This window comes from Ictalurus punctatus, chromosome 9 (genome assembly GCF_001660625.3).
Source record: "Ictalurus punctatus breed USDA103 chromosome 9, Coco_2.0, whole genome shotgun sequence".
Taxonomy (NCBI): domain Eukaryota; kingdom Metazoa; phylum Chordata; class Actinopteri; order Siluriformes; family Ictaluridae; genus Ictalurus; species Ictalurus punctatus.
This window is the reverse complement of record NC_030424.2, coordinates 25,610,626-25,630,656: the sequence shown is the minus strand read 5'-3', so window position 1 is coordinate 25,630,656 and position 20,031 is coordinate 25,610,626. Positions and strand designations below refer to the sequence as shown.

Sequence of the window (20,031 nt, the reverse complement as noted above, 5' to 3'; positions counted from 1 at the left end):
TCAAAGACTCCAGTCTGGTTGTTTACATGGCGATTATTTTGTTGATTTTTATTCATTTCCGCTGAAGCATCTTTTTTTTTTTTTTTTAATCGGGTTCTTCCGAAATTATACCGTAATGGAAATGACGATAATCTGTTTCTGGAAACCCCCGAAGCGTGGGGAGAGCATGCAGACTCCATTCACAACGATTACTCCTTCACCAGAGGGAAGGAGGGGAAAAGAAAAGAAAAGAGGAGGCCGGTGAAGTCGTCGTGTCGGAGAGAAACCTGTTCCGAAGCGCTGGCACTGGAGACTCCTTCCATGACTGTTACGATGTCATGACGACGATTTATACGTTTTTCATTTCTTAAACAACAAAAAAAACGCGTAGAGACCAGGTATCCGACGTTTTGCCAAATCAACTGCGTAGCGTTTTATTTTGGAGTCGATGCACGCGAGACGTTCCAAAAAAGTTGGGACGGGGGACGTCTGGACTGCTAGCGGTGTGGCACGTTTGAAATAAGAAGGTGGTGCGATACAGTCGAGGCGAACGTCTGATCATAGTACAGTTACAAACCCATGATTCACCCGCCGTTGGAAATCAGCCCCCCCCCCCCGTACTTGTGCTTTTGCATAGTCCGTCCACGTCTTTAATCCTAATAACCGAATAAAATACTGAAATGTAATTCTGGCTACAGAGATCCCAGTGTGGACATCGCAAGCCAGATGTTACATTGGTGGGATATTAAGTTACTTTCTGCTCCTCATGCATGGGGAAATTGTCGAGGGTGTGTTTGGACCACAGCTCTGGAGTGTCTATGAATAGCCGCGTGAACGCGTGTTGCACGTCTCGGAGCACCACGCTGACCAAACCCACCTTCACTTTAGCGTCTGTTCCTGCCAGAGCCGAGCTTGGCCGATCGTTTCCCCCGTCAGCGTTGTATCCGCGGCAACGTGTCACCGTGGCAAGGCGTCCGTGGTCAGTCAGGTGGTGCTGCATGTGCATTTCTATGAGCTTATGCTGAGGCCTGTAGCTCGAATAGATCACAGTTACAGTAAAGCACTTGTACATGCATACACACTCAGACTGCATGTGTGTGGGGTCCGCCCGCACTGGTAGGAGGGTTATACTTGGAGGGATCGTATTTCTAGGGCCGTCCTCTGAGAGTGCGAGAGAGAGTATGCGAGAAGCACTTGTACTAGTCATTGGGAGGAGACCAGGCTAATACTTTCCATTCCAATGCAACGAGCAGGACGAGACAGAACATACTGCAGAACTGGGAACACACACACACACACACACACACACACACACACTGCAAAGCTGCTTATCCAGTGTATTTTTCCATTGGTGTATCCAGAGCGTCACTGTTGTATCATTGGTATAGACACTGTGTGTCTTTGGTATTTCTGTAACAGTGGTGATCTGGATCACGTGAAAGAAATCCATGACAATAATGAAGCAAAGGGTTCACGTGAGTTCATATGATTAAAGACTATTCGTACAATTTTGTACCAAATACAGTAAATCTAGTTTTTGGTGATATTTTATGTTTTGCTTGGTTTTGATTCTCCAGCTCAGAGCGAGTTGATTAGAGTTGGCGATGCACGTGGGGTAATTTTCGGGACGGGCGGAGTATTTGAGGACGTTTTTGAATGTGCTTTCTGCGCGATAAAGAAAGCAATTTGAAATCCGTACTACCGGCCACGGTTGTTTTTATTACTAACCGGATTTGCTATTCTACACTTTATCAAACAGTCCCTCCGGGATTTTGCGCTCGCAGAAATGAACGCAAAATGGAGCAAACTCCGCAGTATTCGGAGGAGCTTGTGATTTAAAAAAAAATTTTTTTAACGGATTTGGGCCAAGACGCATCATGTGACGTCATCACGATGCACGTTCAGCCAAAGCCCTCTTCGGTTCACCCGCGTCGAACATCGCCCCGAAATACCGTGCGAAACAATTTCATGCACTCGCAGCACTGCTAGTTGCGTCACACGTTTTGGGAAAAAAAGCCTCAGCGAAGTCGGACGTATATTTCGGCCGCAATAATCACAAAAAAAAAACCTTGTGTACGGGCTGTTAAAGCACGCTCTAAAGACTACTAAACTCAGCGTGCATGAAGTGATGAGAGAATTGAAACACTTTTTGGTAGATATATTAGACACGTGATTGTGATGGTAAGCTCAATTCGTAAGTCTTCTGACAGTCTGCGGTCACGTACCGACACTCTTGCAGCTGCTCACACAATCTGTACAGCCACTCCCGCAGTCTGTACTGCTGTTAGCGCCTAGTCATGTAGGATGTCTTGCCACTCTTACCGTCCATAGTGCCACTCTTGTGTTCCGTCTCTCGTGGACTGTACAGACTCTCTCGCGGCACTCTGCTGCCGCTCCCTCTGCACTCTTGCGTAACGTACCTTCACCAGCACAAAGTGGCACTCACGCGGCCCGTTCTGCTGCCATCGCAGTCTTTCCACCAGAGCATTATCGATTAGTAGTCGGGCTGCGGTGCGGCATGGAACAAGTGTACTCATCGCCGTACTTCTGTTCCGAAAACACACATCAAACCGAAATCGTGTCCCAAACGACGTACTGTACGTATACTTACACTATGCACTATGACCTCTACCGGAAGCAGATCTACAAGCTGTATAGATTTGAATGTCATCGGCATAACGGTGGTAACTGAAGCCGTGGCAGCGAATAAGTTGACCCGGTGGGAGTGTTGTGTGTGGGGATGTGTGTGTAGTGGTAGAGGTCCAAGAACTGATCCCTGAGGGACACCTGATTTCATAGCGACAGTAGGCGACTGGTAGTCCTGCATTGAAATGTAAAGCGGTCTATCCGTAAGATATGAAGTAAGCCTGCAAAGAGCAGCACCCGTGACACCAATATCCGAGAGGCAGGAGAGAAGTAAGTCATGACGGACCGTATCGAACCAGATGGAAAGAGAACCATAGTCACACTTTATAGTTCCCTTTTTTCTTTTTATTGGACACGCTGGCATGGCACTGCTGGACACTATAGTGTTACTGAACTGCAGTGGTGGATGGACTGGAGAGCGAGAGAGAGCGAGCGAGAGAGAGAGAGAGAGGTCGACTGTGAAGACCGCCAACAGAGAAAATTGAAGGGTCTCCTTGGCAGAAAGGGAGACCAATCAGGATGCGCTGTCTGTCACTCTCACACTAGGTCTCGTCACTCGCTCACTGTTCCTAGTATTAGAAATTCTCTGGTCTCTCGCGCTTTTTTTTTTTTTTTTTTTTTTAAACTGCTAATTTGTGGCCATCAGGGAGACACCATCGATATTCAGGAGACTCCCAGAACTTCCGGTGGGATGTCTGGTTTTACAGTTTTTCAGCGTTACCTTTTATACCCAGCGTGACCCCAGTCACCAGCAGATGGAGGCGCAATCGTCAAGTGACAGCGGTAAAAAGCATGTCCTTTAAGGCAGAGTTCAGGAACCCCACGTCGTCTTGTTATTGTAGGTATTATAATTCTTATTAGATCATTTACCATTACTGCATAATTCTAAGAAGTGGTAATGTAATAAAGGCCATGTCACATTTCGTGTGTTCTTGACCTAACAGCCTGCACTTCACCTAGTACGCCTGTAGGAGGCACTTGGACTTCAATTGACTAATTATGATCGTTTCATCAAACGCTAAATCAATGCAAGATGCAGTACACGAGCAAGAGTAAACTGAACACTACTTACCATTAACGTGACTTCCAAATATGCAGATTCGTCCGTCTGTTCGGACTGGAAAGAACTGTACTCGTCTTTTTCTTCTTTTTCCTTTGAGCCATTTCACCTTTTGGTAAAAAAAAAAACTGAAAACAGACTGGCTAATCAACCCATTTTATGAATTAGACCGGGAAATTACTGCTCTGCCCCACATTGTCCAGTGAAATTCCAGCTGCTTGTGCCACATCACGATTGGTTGGTTTATACGTGACAAACAGGCATCGATTATATATGTTTTTTATTTTATTTTTCCCCACCGTCGAGCCATAGGCAATCACTGAAAGAGCCATGCCCCACCCCTGCCCTAACGCATGGTAGCATTTCATATTAAATGTACTGAAGAAGTCTGTAACCTGCCAACTTTCCAAAGCGGAGCTCGTGTAGCACGGAAGCACGACAGCGATGCGCGAGCACAAACTTATGTTTATATCCAAAATGCCCCACTGTGTGCAAGGGCTTGGGGAACCTGGTGCGAGTTGCTTCAGAGATTTAGTTTGATTCAAGTTTATTGTCATTATATATCGGAGGCGGCGTCGCTCCTCACTCGCGATGTAGGCGCGGTGATGAACAGTGCAGCGAAAGTAACGTCTAATTAAAACGGCGCGATCGAAGTAAACACAAGTGAAACAATATGCCTAAAGGCAGTGAGGAAAAAGAACCATGAGGTGCAGTGAAAGTGAGGGAGAAAAGATAATCGGCAGATTGGTCGATTATGGAAAATGTATCTGTAACACTATAGTGTGTGTGTGTGTGTGTGTGTGTGTGTGTGTGTGTGTGTGACACTATTCAGTACTCGTAAGAGATAATACAGTGATATTATTTCATAACAATCAGTAGAGATGATTTCCATGACCTCCGTGTGTGTACATGTGTGAAGAAGGCTCCGTCTCTGTCCTTCAGGAGCGCCGGCTTTCTGCAGAGCGTATTACATTTCAATCCATTCATTTCCTGTTCATGTGTCTGCCAGCACTGCTGAGTCTTACAGTCTCTCTCTCTCTCTCTCTCTCTCTCTCTCTCTCTCTCTCTCTCTCTCTCTCTCTCTTGACAGAGAGGCTTGACAGAGAGAGGGGGTGGTGAGATGCTGAAAAAGAGAGCGGGATGGAGGGACAAGAAGCTTTGGTTGATTTAGAGGATTAAGCAAGTCCTTCCTTCTCATCTCTCTCTCTCTCTTAGCTGTGATGCAGTGTGCATATGTTTGCGGTTATTTATGTAGTTGCTGTGTCAGCGCTAGAATGACATCACTTCCTGCTCTGGCCTACACAACCTGACTTGCTGATATGATGACATCATCTAGTCCCACACTGCAGTGTGTTGCAGTGTAGCTGATTTGACTGCTAGTCTGTCAGAATGATTGAGGTGTGTGTGTGTGTGTGTGTGTGTGTGTGTGTGTGAGATTGCAGCTCATTTGTAAACTGTAGAGAGAACATTTCGGCTCACTCATTGTGTGAGTGTGTCCTTGGCTTATCAGGGGCAGGGCAAACTCGACCTTACTCTGCATTAACATTATAGATAAACTGCTGCACTGACTCAGTCACATGCTCTCACTCACACACTCTCTCTCACACACACACACACACACACACACACACACACACACACACACACACACACACACTAGGGCTGAGTGGTTTGAGATTTTCACGATGATAATCAATTTTCCTATGATGGAATACTGTGAAACACGTTCTCTACATTCACTTACACGCACACTCGCGCTCCATCACACATCTCGCTCACACTCTCTCTCGCAGATCTCACTCTCTTTCGCATAGTCTTACTCTCGCACACTCTCTTGCGCACTCGCTCTCACACACTTTCTCGTGCACCGTCCCTCTCGCACACTCCCACTCCAACACTCTCGCACACCTGCACATTCACACTCGCACTCCTACTCGCACACCCTGACTCGGACCCTCCCTCGCACACGAACTCGTACACCGTCGCGCTCTCGCACCCTCTTGCACGTTTGCACGCGCTCACACTTTCTCGCACACGCTCATGCATACTCGTACGCCCTGGCATACTGATTCGCACACTATCGCACAGCCTCACTCTTGCACATTCGCACTTGCGTGCGCTCTCACTTTCTCTCACACACTCGTACAATAACTCGCACACGCTCACTCTTGAACACATCAGCGTTTATCAGCCTAAAGCAATCAAAGTAAGTACTGATGGTTGTGTGTGTGTGTGTGTGTGTGTGTGTGTGTGTGTGTGTGTGTGATGGCTGTCCATAATAATGTGCTTGTGTTGTGTAAATGTACATCTACCAAAATATAACCTGCATTACACAGATATGATCTGTCTACCTTACACATGTCACACCACATCTGGTTACATAACGGTTCTCCTCTTGAACTGGAGGAAACCCAGACTGGTTCCTCGTGCGCACGCACACACACACACACAGAGTCAGCTCTGTGTCCTTGATTATTTAGTTCGGCGTCTCTTTTCTACTTTGTTTGTTTTCCTTATTTTTATTTTGCTACACGATTCATTAGCACGGTTCAATAGCCGGCGCTTCTCGGAACGCTCGCGGCCTGCTGAGTAATTCAGGATCTTTCTTTTCCTCTTTCTGGCACGCGGCGTCAGAGGAACATGGAGCACCGAGCAGCGAGAGAGATAAGGAATGGAAATGAAGAGTTGGATCAGTTCCCTCGAGTTTACATAAAACGCAATCACGGGTTTCAGCTAATAACGAGTGAAGAACTCAATAACGTAATTACAGACTTCAGCAGGACGCCAGGAGATGCTTCATTGGAGAATTTAATTCCCATTGTTAAAAAAAAAAAACAAAAAAAAAAAACAACCCTCGTTTCTCGGTGTGAAAGGTTTTCCTCCCACTACACACACGCAGCATCGCAGGCTGTTCTATCCAAACTGACATGCTGACAGCCGTCGTACGCTTGGCGCACGGTCATAAATTAGCGTCTGAGTGGAAGAAGTGTTTGACAGCTGAAGCAGATTGTCGGCCTCCGTCACCTGCTTTCTCTCTACCACTTACTCACGCCTCCTTCGTGCTTCGCACTTGTCACCGAGCAAGACGCATCGCTGCAATATTCCCGTTTACGAGAACATGTACTGTACTGTACTGTAGAGGCTCTCGAGCTGCCAGGCAGCCCTTCATCCGGACCCATCAGTCTCGCAGTACGTACTGCCGCTCAGGCAGTTTCTCTCGTCCGTCCAAGTCCGCCCTGCCGTTGACCGGGTATACAGTTCCTTGTATTAGTATTCACCCCCTTGACCAGTTCCACCGTTTCCCGAAACGTAAAGATTGCTGTTCACTCGCTAGCAGCTTGAACAAGTCTTCCAAAGAGACATGGCAAAAAATATATCAGGATCCAGATGTTCAACGCTGAGTCATAATCCCAGCTGTTATTGAAGCCAAAGGTGGACACCCAGGGGGTCTGTATGTTCGCAGCACATCCTTCAAGTCCTCGAAGTTGCTAGGTGAGACCTCCGTGGATCGGACGTGTTTGTTCAGGCCAAACATCGGATTGAGATCGGGGGAATTTGGAGGCCGGGTCAACACCTTGAACTCTTTGACATGTTCCTGAAGAATGTTTGCAGTGTGGCAGTGTGCATTATCCTGCTGAAAGAGGCCAGTGTTATTAGGGAACATCGTTGGCATGAAGGGGTTTACTTGGTCTGCAACAATGTTTAGGTAAGGGGGTACGTATCAAAGAAACATCCACCATTTATACCATGACTGAAGGTTTCCCAGCAGAACATCACCCCAGAGCATCACACTGCCTCCACCAGCTTGGCTTCTTCCCATCGTGCATCCTGGTAGAAGCTCTTCCCCAGGTAAGACACACACACACACACACACACACACACACACACCAGCCGTCCACATGATGTAAAAGAAAACATGATTCATAAGACCAGGCCACCTTCTTCCATTGCTCCATGAGCCGGTTCTGATGCTCACGTGCCCATTGTAGGCGTTTTCGGTGGTGGACAGGGGTCAGCATGGGCACTCTGACCGGACTGCAGCTACGCAGCCCCATACACTGCAAGCTGCGATGCTCTGTGTGTTCTGACTCCTTTCTATCAGAGCCAGCGTTAAGTTTTTCAGCAGTTTGTGCTACAGTAGCACTTCTGTGGGATCAGACCAGATGGCCTTGGGGGTGAATACTTATGCAAGGTACTGTACTTCCGATATGTCCTGAAGTAATGAATTGATGCACCCCTTCCAGCCAATCAGAAATGAGTATTTTTAGGGTTGACCTATATTATCTAACTAATTATAAGCACTTGATAGTGTTCTTGAAGGTCCAGCAGGTCTCTCTATCTCTCGCGCTCTCTCTCTCTCGCGCTCTCTCTCTCTCTCTCTCTCTCGCGCTCTCTCTCTCGCTCTCTCTCGCTCTCTCTCTCTCTCTCTCGCTCTCTCTCGCGCTAACTCACGCTCGTGCACACACTCCCTTCTCTCTGACAGTCCATTAGAGTTCTGGAGAAATGAGAAAAGTCCGCCAGGCTTGAAGTACATTATACGCTTGTGAGTTTATAAGAGCGCATTGATTTTCTCTCTCACTCGCTTTATACACCGCCAGCATTCTTCCCGAAGATGAAAGGTGTTCAGCAGGACCGGGGGTGATCAGTTAGTTTGATTTCCGGTGACCGTGAACGCTAACGCCTATGATCATTTTCATCCTAATCAAACCATTCAGGGTTTCATGGGGCGGAGTCATCCTAGAAGAGGCCACGCCCTTCAGGAGAGAAATGGCTCTTTACAGGAGAATCTGACTTCTGATCGGTCAGGTGAGCTGTGAGGGGGAGGAGCTGATGGACCGGATGTTAACGGGGGGGGGACGGGGACAATACTGCAAATCAATTCTGCAGTTCTCCTGATAGTGCGCAGTCCGATTAGTGCCCTGCGTCAGAGGTCGTGTTGGCAAACGTGCGTCGGACCATTACAGAGCAATTCATGTCTGCACTGCTGCTTTATCACTTCGCTTTGAGCAAGGTGCCCTTTGGACCCTGACGCACGATCTATCACACATCTACACACACATTCTCATTCGCTCTCGCTCGCTCGCTCTCTCTCCTTTCAAAGGGAGTGAGTGAGAAACCCGCCATATTTTTATAGGCCTGTCTCTTTCCTTCTTTACACTCCCATATTCCCGTGTGTGTGTGTGTGTGTGTGTGTGTGTGTTTGAACGATGGTGATTATTTAGGGGCTGTTCTTGGTTTATCAAAGACAGGGCAAACTCGACCTTACTCACAGTTAATAGTTATTTAAGTAATTGATAAACTGCTGCCCTGACTTGTGCTCTCTCTCTCGCGCGCTCTCTCACACACACACACACACAATCACTCAATCTTTTGCTCTTGCACTCTCATATTCTTAATCACACTCTCTCTCGCACACGCACTTTCTCACTCACTCACTCCCTTGCACACTCGCACACACTTTTATGCTCACTAAACCAGTTTTTCTCTAATTCTTTCTCTCACACACACACACACACAGTCTCTCACTCTCTAGCACGCTCACTTTTTTTTTCACATTTTCTCGCACACCCATATTTGTATTCTTACCCGTGCACTCTTTCAGACACGCTTACTTTCTCCCACTTTCTCGCATTCTCTTTCACGCCCACTTGCACACACTCACTTTTACGCGCTCTCGCATTCTCATGCTCTTGCACACTCACTAGAGTCCGACCGATAAACGGTTTTACTGGTATTTTTCCATAATCGGATATCAGTTTTGTAATATCAGATCCACCGATAAATGGCGGCATCTTGTGGGCGTTTTTGAGAATTGCGCGCAGGACCGCCTTTTCAGCACTGCATCTGAGGGGAGAAACTTTATTTAACATAATAGCCATTACCGCACAAATTACATGGTACATAAATGCCTGATATGTAGTTTAAGCAGGTTGGCACAAAAATAGAGACAAACTCGCGTAATCTCGTAATCTGTTTACCTCATCAAAACTTTTATTTAATAAAAGACACTTTAACAGTGCACTTTATTATTTATTTTGTACTGTTTCAGACGCCTCTCTTTATCGGTGTATAAATAAGTGCTTTGTATGCAAGGAAGTGAAATTGATGAAATCGTTGTAAATAAGTTTGTTCAGTGTTATTGTGTCAAAAACGGTAAAAGTAAAACAATAAATATCGGTTATCGGGCACATAAACATGCAAATAATCGGTATCGGTTGTAAAAAAAAAAAAAAAAAAAAAAATTTATATCGGTCAATCTCTTAACACTCACACACTCTTACACTGGCACACAATCAAGTCGCACACTCGCTCACGACCCCTCGCTCATCTACGCGCGCGCTCTGGCTCATCTACGCACATACTGATTTGCAAGAGCTTTGCAGTACCCCTTGTTTATATAATTATCTAGAATTGTTAATAGGATTTATGTAGACGCCTGTGTCATGTAGTCATGTTTTCTCTGGAGAAACCCAGGCCAGTTTTAGCACCAGGAATCTGCCCTAGAGGCGATTTGGGGGCGGAGCTTGGTGCACTGAACGTGGCTGATTGTTCAAGTGGCACTTTAAAAGATCTGTGCTTATCTAACGGGCGAAACCTAAACCTTCATTTTGATCACTTCAGCAGTATTTGTGTTTGATCGTTTGCTTCATTTTAAATGTTGAGTTCAAAACGTTGTGGAGAACCGTGTGTGTGTGTGTGTGTGTGTGTGTGTGTGTGTGTGTGTGTGTGTGGGTGAGGAAACAAAATAACAAGTACTTTGTGTGCCCAGCTGGATTAAAAAGCTGTGTTAATGTTGACACTGAATGTCACCTCTGTAGCACAGTCGATCAGTTCTGGTAATGGACATGAGATAAGAACCAACACACACACACACACGCGCACACACACACACACACACGGTGAAATGGGCTTTTGGAGGGTGTAGAGTGGACTATGCAGAAAACAAGTCTCTGAAATGAGCGTGATGGAAGTAGTCATCTCCCAAGTCTGTATTCATTCGTGCTCATGATCATGAACTCTTTATTATGCTTCATAAAGCTCTAAGATGAACCATGTCATTACTAACTAACCAGTGATTATTAGTAAATATGAACTGTATTTATGCATTCACTGTTTCTCGTGCTTGTGTGGTATTTCTGAAATAAGATCTCGGCGATCGCAGGATGTTCCAGAACAGTAAATGTAAACGGATAAAAAGCACGAAGTGTTGTTTTGGTATTAAACTAATCCTTGTAAATCTCGTGATCACTGGCGAATTTCTGTGTCGTAGGAGCGAAAAGTTCGGGCTGTGCGGGAAAATAATCCACGACGGGGTGGATTATTACAGCACAGCTCGACTTAATGTCAGCACCCCGAAGTGGATTATTTTCCTACAGCAGCATGTCCGGAACGCTTTCATTCCTCTTATACCACACCTCACCACATCTCCCTGTTGCTGAGGGCCTTTTTATTTCGATTTTTTTTTAACGGGAGTTCAGGAAAAGAGATGCAGTGATGAGTAGAGCAGGGCACGGAGTCATGATTATAGACGTCGTAGGAAATGGGAGTCAGGTTTTTCCTCGTCTGAGTTCTGGGCTTGGTGTTGAAGTAGTACGGGGAAATAATTCTCAGCGGTGGGAATCAATCGTGTGTTTGTAATGAAGTTTAACCGTATAGGATGAACTGGCATTAGCTGTCGGTGGAATAGAGCTGCAGCTGTAGTTGTGATATTGATTGCGGAGTGGTGTGTGCAGGCACCGTGTCTGGTGTGTGTGTGTGTGTGTGTGTGTGTGTGTGTGTGTGTGTGTGTGTGTGAGAGAGACGGTAGTTTATGGAGCTCTGTCCTGGATTTGATGGTTTTATTGTTTAATTGAGCTGCTCCTGGCTTGAATCAAGCACCTTTTGAGCAGACACTGGTCATCCAGTTTACTGTCACCAGGCGTCCTCCAAACCCACAGGGACGTGTGTGTGTGGGTGTGTGTGTGTGTGTGTGTGTGTGTGTGTGTGTGGGGGTGTGTGCGGGGTGTGTGTGGGGGTGGGTGTGTGTGGGTGTGTGTGTGTGTTTGTGTTTGTGTGTGGGGGTGGGTGTGTGTGGGTGTGTGCGGGGTGGTGGTAACTGTTTCAGACAAAGTGCTTTATCAAGTAATAAAGTAGTGTCTATACTGAGTGAGTGAGTGAGTGAGTGAGTGAGTGAGGCAGTGAGTGAGGCAGTGAGTGAGGCAGTGAGTGAGGCAGTGAGTGAGGCAGTGAGTGAGGCAGTGAGTGAGGCAGTGAGTGAGTGAGGCAGGCAGTGAGTGAGTGAGTGAGGCAGGCAGTGAGTGAGTGAGGCAGGCAGTGAGTGAGGCAGGCAGTGAGTGAGGCAGTGAGTGAGTGAGTGAGGCAGGCAGGCAGTGAGTGAGTGAGTGAGGCAGTGAGTGAGGCAGGCAGTGAGTGAGTGAGTGAGGCAGGCAGTGAGTGAGTGAGGCAGGCAGTGAGTGAGTGAGTGAGGCAGGCAGTGAGTGAGTGAGTGAGGCAGGCAGTGAGTGAGTGAGTGAGTGAGGCAGGCAGTGAGTGAGTGAGTGAGGCAGGCAGTGAGTGAGTGAGGCAGGCAGTGAGTGAGTGAGTGAGGCAGGCAGTGAGTGAGTGAGTGAGTGAGGCAGGCAGTGAGTGAGTGAGGCAGGCAGTGAGTGAGTGAGGCAGGCAGTGAGTGAGTGAGGCAGTGAGTGAGGCAGGCAGTGAGTGAGTCAGTGAGTCAGTGAGTGAGTGAGTGAGTGAGTGAGTGAGTGAGGCAGGCAGTCAGTGAGTGAGTGAGTGAGGCAGGCAGTCAGTGAGTGAGTGAGGCAGGCAGTCAGTGAGTGAGTGAGGCAGGCAGTGAGTGAGTGAGGCAGGCAGTGAGTGAGTGAGGCAGGCAGTGAGTGAGTGAGGCAGTGAGTGAGTGAGTGAGGCAGGCAGTGAGTGAGTGAGTGAGGCAGGCAGTGAGTGAGTGAGTGAGGCAGGCAGTGAGTGAGTGAGGCAGGCAGTGAGTGAGTGAGGCAGGCAGTGAGTGAGTGAGGCAGGCAGTGAGTGAGTGAGTGAGGCAGGCAGTGAGTGAGTGAGTGAGTGAGGCAGGCAGTGAGTGAGTGAGGCAGGCAGTGAGTGAGTGAGGCAGGCAGTGAGTGAGTGAGTGAGGCAGGCAGTGAGTGAGGCAGTGAGTGAGTGAGGCAGGCAGTGAGTGAGTGAGTGAGTGAGGCAGGCAGGCAGTGAGTGAGTGAGTGAGGCAGGCAGTGAGTGAGGCAGGCAGCGAGTGAGTGAGTGAGGCAGGCAGTGAGTGAGTGAGTGAGGCAGGCAGTGAGTGAGTGAGGCAGGCAGTGAGTGAGTGAGTGAGGCAGGCAGTGAGTGAGTGAGTGAGGCAGGCAGGCAGGCACCGAGTGAGTGAGGCGTTCTGCCCTCTCGTCCGCTCGAGGGCTGTGAGAAGTTCAAATTCGACCTACGGATGTCCATGGAATTTAAAAAGCAAAAGCTGGTGCGGTAGAATTTAAGACGTGTAGCAAGCACTAGCACCGATTTTAATCAAAACATTGAAAAAAAAAAATGGCAGGCAGGATATTACCAATGCACTAGCGAGGCTTTTTGAAGAAGGAAAATCTTGAAGATGGTTCTAGTGTTTCAAATAATCCCGACGCGTTCAGTAACGTCGGGGATTGAGCCGGGAATACGCGAAAACGCACTTTCCGTAACAAAACGCATACGACGGATAACTAAAGCTTAATGAATTCACAATATTGTATTACAATGTCTGAATAGTCCTGAGAATTCAAATCCATCGTTCTTTGAAAGCGTTAGATTAGATTATTAGAAATTAAATCAGATTCTCATTATATAAACGACAATATTGTTTATCGCAATTCTTTCTGGGACAATATGTCCATCCATCTTCTACACCGCTTAATCCTTCTCAGGTTCACGGGGAAACCTGGCGCCAAGCCCAGGGAGCATCGGGCACGAGGAGGGGTACACCCTGGACAGGGTGTCAATCCATCGCAGGGCGCAATCACACACACATTCGCACACTACGGACACTTTAGACATGCCAATCAGCCTACCAGGCATGTCGGAGGAAACCGGAGGAAACCGGAGTGCACGGGGAGAACATTGAAACTCCGCACATACAGGGTCCCGGTAGGAATCGAACCCCCGACCCTGGAGGTGTGAGGCGAACGTGCCACACAGAGCCCGCTTTGAGAACCACTGTTCTTGGCATTCAGCACAGATGTATAAAAGCTCATAGTAAACAGCAACGTTTACACACGAGTGCTGAGTCACGTGCAATTGATGCAGTGGTTTTAGGCTTAGTTTTGTGTGTCTGAAGCTGAAAGGGTACAGTTGAATTTTTGTTTGCCCCTCTGTGGCAGTAACAGCAGGGCAGCAGCACGGTCTGATCTGGTCCGATCTCCGTGCTATGAGATGAAGAGCAGCAGGTGGTGGTGATATTTTATGCGGATCAGCGAATATTACTGAGACTCTGAACCGACGTGATCAGTTAAGGGTTTTTTATTTATTTACTGATTTATTTGTAAGATTAGTCTGTCTTTTGTCCTTCTCTCTCTCTCTCTCTCTCTCTCTCTGCTGTCAGTTGTTTAAAAGATCTTTCACACACTCTCATTTCCAGCCTCTGACCCTTAAATTTATTTTTTTTTTTTTAAATAAATAACAACCAAGAAACAAAACAAGTTTCACCAATCATGATCATTCACTCATTCATTCATCCGTTCATTCAGTCTCGACTTCGTGTGTGTAAGTTGTGTGTGTTATTGCACGCGATCACATAGCAGTGTGTTGTCATGGTTACTAACTCAATTCATCCGTGTCACTATGGTTACTCTACAGCCATTTTTTTTTTTCCTGCTCTACATTCTTTCTCACTCATTCTCTCACTTGTTCTCTTTCTCGCGCTCTCTCTCTCTCTCTCTCTCTCTCTCTCACTCAATCTTTCTTTTCTTTCTCCCTCATTCTCTTTCTCATCTTTTCATTTGTTCACTCCTCCTGTGTCTCTGTTTTCCTATCACTCATTCACATATTTCATTCTCGCAAATGCACATTCATTCATGACCCTATGGGATTACATCACTCCAAAAGTGAGCACAGCCAATCAGGACCGGTGTGAGGCTCAGACAGATTCTGATTGGTCAGGTTTCTTCTGAGTAACTCGCTAAATTAGCTAGCTTTTGAGGTGTCCTTAAACCTTTTGTGAGTCACTTCTTGTTTATAGCCATTTCTGCTTCTCTCACTCACGTTCGTGTCCATGCAAGGGTGCTTACAGTTTGACCTTTGACCCTGGCGTGCTCATGAAATTGATTGTGATGAGTGGATCACAGTGAGGTGGATCAATGATCTGTGTATCAGAGTTTGAATGCTAGCAAGCTTCTAACTTAACTGGTGTACACCAAGGCATTAAAAAACAATTAACATGTTTGCAGTGTGTGTGTGTGTGCACATCCATACACATGCGTCTGTCTCTGTGTGCATGAATAATACATTAGGTGCAGTGGGATTTATTAAAGCAGTGATGGACGAGGGTTATTACATCATGAAATAATGTTTCAGTATGCAAATGAAGGTCAGACCTCTCGGCTAGTTTCACTTTTTGAAATATACAGCACCTTGTTATGGCTTTTTTGTTGACTTTAATGTAGTCCAGTGTAATATTAAATGGACCCAAGAGAAATCTGGTAACCTTGGAGGTGAGAAGTAAATGCAAGTGGTTTGAGTGATCTGAACGGGGCATGCAGAATATCTTAAGCACAGCATTACCCTTTTCTGAATGTGTGTATCCTTGCCTGAGTAAATATTGTGGACTTAAGTTGCCGATTGTAAATACAGACCAAACTCTATAAGCAAAAATGGAAAGAACAACTAAACAAGGCGTATTATGAAGATTTTAACATTTTAATCTGCTATTAATTTGATACTGTTGTCATAGGGGAGAGGTAGACTGTAGGGGAGTGGCAAACTGTTGGGATGCGGAGTACTGTAGGGGATGTGAACTGTGGTGGAGCGGAGGACTGTAGGAAAGAGGTGGACTGCAGTGGAACGGAGGACTGTAGGAAAGAGGTGGACTGTGGTGGAGCGGAGGACTGTAGGAAAGAGGTGGACTGCAGTGGAACGGAGGACTGTAGGAAAGAGGTGGACTGTGGTGGAGCGGAGGACTGTAGGAAAGAGGTGGACTGTAGGAAAGAGGTGGGCCGTAGGGGAGCGGAGGACTGTAGGAAAGAGGTGGACTGTGGTGGAACGGAGGACTGTAGGAAAGAGGTGGACTGTGGTGGAGCGGAGGACTGTAGGAAAGAGGTGGACTGTGGTGGAACGGAGGACTGTAGGAAAGAGGTGGACTGCGGTGGAATGGAGGACTGTAGGAAAGAGGTGGACTGTGGTGGAACGGAGGACTGTAGGAAAGAGGTGGACTGCGGTGGAACGGAGGACTGTAGGAAAGAGGTGGACTGCGGTGGAACGGAGGACTGTAGGAAAGAGGTGGACTGTGGTGGAACGGAGGACTGTAGGAAAGAGGTGGACTGTGGTGGAGCGGAGGACTGTAGGAAAGAGGTGGACTGTGGTGGAGCGGAGGACTGTAGGAAAGAGGCGGACCGTAGGGGAGCGGAGGACTTTAGGGGTGGTAGACTGTAGGGGAGTGGAAGACTTTAGAGGAGCAGAGGTTTGACAAAGCAGGATTTTGCAGCACAAAAAAAAGAACAGAACTGTTTCTTTTCCTTTTATCTGCACAACCTGAAATGTGTCAAACAGCACACAATCATGCATCATAACGAAGTAATTTATAAAACAATTTAAATGCACATAAAATAAAAGACCAATTACCTTTTCTATTAGCAAACACAACCTGAAATGCATTAAAACATCTGTCAATTCATCAAGTAGCATATATACATCACGTATAAAACACTTTAAGAGCATGAGGAATAAAAGAATGTTCAAGTCTTTTTGTTTTAATTCTGGGCACAACATATTCCCTATGTTGACGAAGCTACAGGCAGGAGAAGTGCAATGGTGATGAACTGGCCTTGAGTATGTTAGTGATGGTGTGTATGTTGGCCTCATCACGCCTCTCACTCAATGATGGGAGAGAAGAAGTCAGAATACCTATTATCCGACAACAGCGTTTTTGACCCCTCTCTAACCCGTCAGAGAGACATTTAGGCAGTCCGGCCCAAACCGGGCTGACGCACTCAAGAACTGGACATATAAATGTCAAATATATTTGCATTAAATCATTGCATGGGAGACCCGCTCTCTTGGCAACACTGAGATAATAGATCCTTGGACGCGTCTTCGCAATCATATACTTGATGTAGGCGTCCCAGGACAGAGCAGATGAAATGTGAACTCCGAGCAATTTAAAAGTCGAGACTCTACCGTTTACATGACCAGAAATTACAGGAGAAGGAGGAGAGGGGATGTCATCACTCCTGGTACTAATTACCATATCCATGGTCTTGGCTCCATTCATTGCCAGCGAAAATTCCTGTCCCCAATCTTCCACTGAATCCAAGGCTCACTGATTGTTGGATCCAAGCTCAGTGATTGTTGGATCATCAGCATATTTCACAGGAATTACAGAGGGAGGCAGATGTGAATCCAAGTTGTTTATACAGATGACAAAAAGCAGAGGGGATAAAAGTCCCCCATGGGGAACACCAGCTGGAGTTGTACAAACAGGAACCCCACTTCACCCTTTGTTCCCTATTGCTTAGATAGCTCCTTACAGTGAGCCAAAGGGGGCGTCTGACACGCATGCTTGCCAGAGAATGGAGCAGTTGACCGTGCTCAATTGCGTCAAAGGCTCGAGTGAAATCAACAAAAACAGCATGTATGTCCATTTTAGGGTTGCTATTAAGTGCTTCATGCAAGTATTATAGAGTCTGAATCGGAGCAGTGTCAGTCGATCTCTTCGCCATAAATCCATGTTGCGATGGTGCAATCTTTGTAACTGTATCCTCCAGAATGGCGTCTCTGAGTATTCCTTCATACACTTTCCCAACACAGCTGGTTAATGAGATCTGGTGGTAATCTGCTGGAAAACTGGGCTTTGCTTTTTTAGGAACAGCTTTGACCATAGTCTCCATCCATTGTTTTGGAAAAAATGTTATGGTGAATGCATGTTAGAGATCACATAACACAGGTGCCAGTTCTTCGTGAAAGATTTGTAAGACCCAAGAGGGAATGCATTCTACCATTTGAGGTATTCTACCATTTGACAGCTTATGTATAACATCTTCCTCAGAGGGAGAAGTGTGGATCACTTGATCCCATACGGAAGCAAAAATGTTCAGCCAAGGTGTCACACTCAAAATGTTCTCATCCTGAGACACCACATCTCTCTTATCTCCTTCCATCACCGTTAATGCCCTCACAGCTTTAAACCACCGTTTTGGCTTAGTGCAGTTCTTCCACCTCACTCTTGTAGTATTGTTTCTTTGCATTCTTTATTTTTTTTTGGGGCAATGATTGATTTTAGATACCTTTTAACAGGTTTATTGCCAGAGCAAAATGCATGCTGTCTCTCTTTTATCAGATCTTTCATTTGTCTGGTCGTCCAAGGCTTGTCGTTATTAGTAATCTAAACTTTCTTTGAAGGAACAGTTTTGTCCAGGATAGACGTGACAGTGGAAGTAAAGGCACAAACTTTAGCCTCGGGGTCAGACTTAAGGGGAGAGAAACTTTAGGGGAGAGGTGGACGTTAGGGGAGAGAAGAACTGTGGGGGAGCGCAGACTGGCAGGGAGCAGAGTACTGTAAGGGAGCGGCAGACTGTAGGGGAGTGGAGGACTGTAATGGAGAGGTAGACTGTAGGGGAGCGGCGGACTGGCGGACTGTAGGGGAGCGGCGGACTGGCGGACTGAAGGGGAGCGACGGACTGGCGGACTGTAGGGGAGCGGCGGACTGGCGGACTGTAGGGGAGCGGCGGACTGGCGGACTGTCGGGGAGCGGCGGACTGGCGGACTGTAGGGGAGCGGCGGACTGTAGGGGAGCGGCGGACTGGCGGACTGTAGGGGAGCGGCGGACTGTAGGGGAGCGGCGGGTTGGCGGACTGTAGGGTAGCGGCAGACTGTAGGAGAGCGGCAGATTGGCGGACTGTAGGAGAGCAGTGGATTGGCGGCCTGTAGTGGAGCGGCGGATTGTAGGGGAGCAGCGGATTGGCGGACTGTAGGGGAGTGGAGGACTGTAATGGAGAGGTGGATTTTAGGGGAGAGGTGAACCGTGTAGGGGAGCGGAAGACTTTAGCGGAGAGGCAAACTGTAGGGGAGAGGATGATTGTAGGGGAGCGGCAGACCTTAAGGGAGAGGGCGGATTGTTGTATTTAGCCTTGTTTAAATGGAATTTTTGAGAAGGATCTCCAGCTGTATGCTGTTGATTCAGTGAGGTTTGTGTGAAGAGGTCATAGGGAATGCAGCTGGATGGGGTTTTTTTCCTGTTTGTGAGAAATGGTGTGATTGGTGGAGGAAATGTTTGCAGAAGGATATAGAGCAGGAGAGAAACATTTCTTTGAGGGAGAACACACCCTCAAAATGAGAGCACCTTGTGTACGTGTCTGCTTGTCTTGCATGTGAAAGTTTTGAAGAATTGACTCTGCCTGCAGTGACTTGTCTTAGATGAGTGGTGTGTGTGTGTGTGTGTGTGTGAGAGAGAGAGAGAGAGAGAGAGAGAGAGAAAGAGATAAAAGACATGCTGGTTGCCAATGTTCTGAGTAAAATCACTTCATGTTCTTTTGTCTTTCATTTGTTCAGAGTCACATGAAGATTTTAGCTTTGCATTTAACACCATCACAGAGCTTCCACACTCTCCTCGCTGTCTGTGCCAGACCTAGTTTGCACGTGGATCCACCACTTTCACACAGATGAGCGATAGCATGTCAGTACTGCTCTTCCTCTAAACCTCCTATTTCACCCTCTAATCCCTCCGCTGGGTTTTACTGTCAGAGATTAATGAGGGAAAGTGCATGCTGTTTCCATCATACAGGCGCTTAGATTTACTGAATAAGCGCCTGACCCCTAGTGGTCAATAGGAGAAATACACTTATTAGCAATAAAAACCAAAGAGAGCCATGTTCTGACAATAGAGTGCAGCTTGTGTGTGTATGTGTGTCACTCAGGCCAAGTGCTGTTCCTCGTAATATTTTTATGTATATTCATGTCCAGTGAATGTTTCTGGGCATGAAAAGAGGCGCACACACACACACACACACATCTGACAGTAAGATTTCTGGCTATGGACCCTAAACCTCCCACCCCTTACGTAATGACAAAACAGTTTTGTGTGTGTGTGAGATTAGATACTGATGTAAATGGACGCAGCTAGACAAAGCAACGCTGTATATATTAATTTCACTGATGCAGGAGTTCTT

The 20,031-nt window shown here is 46.8% G+C and overlaps 1 protein-coding gene across 2 annotated transcripts in view; it reads left to right on the top strand.

Annotated features, from left to right (window-relative positions):
• The window catches only part of rps6ka1 (ribosomal protein S6 kinase a, polypeptide 1), a 94,924-nt gene that overhangs the window by 36,060 nt on the left and 38,833 nt on the right, over window positions 1-20,031 (top strand). The window lies entirely within an intron of this gene.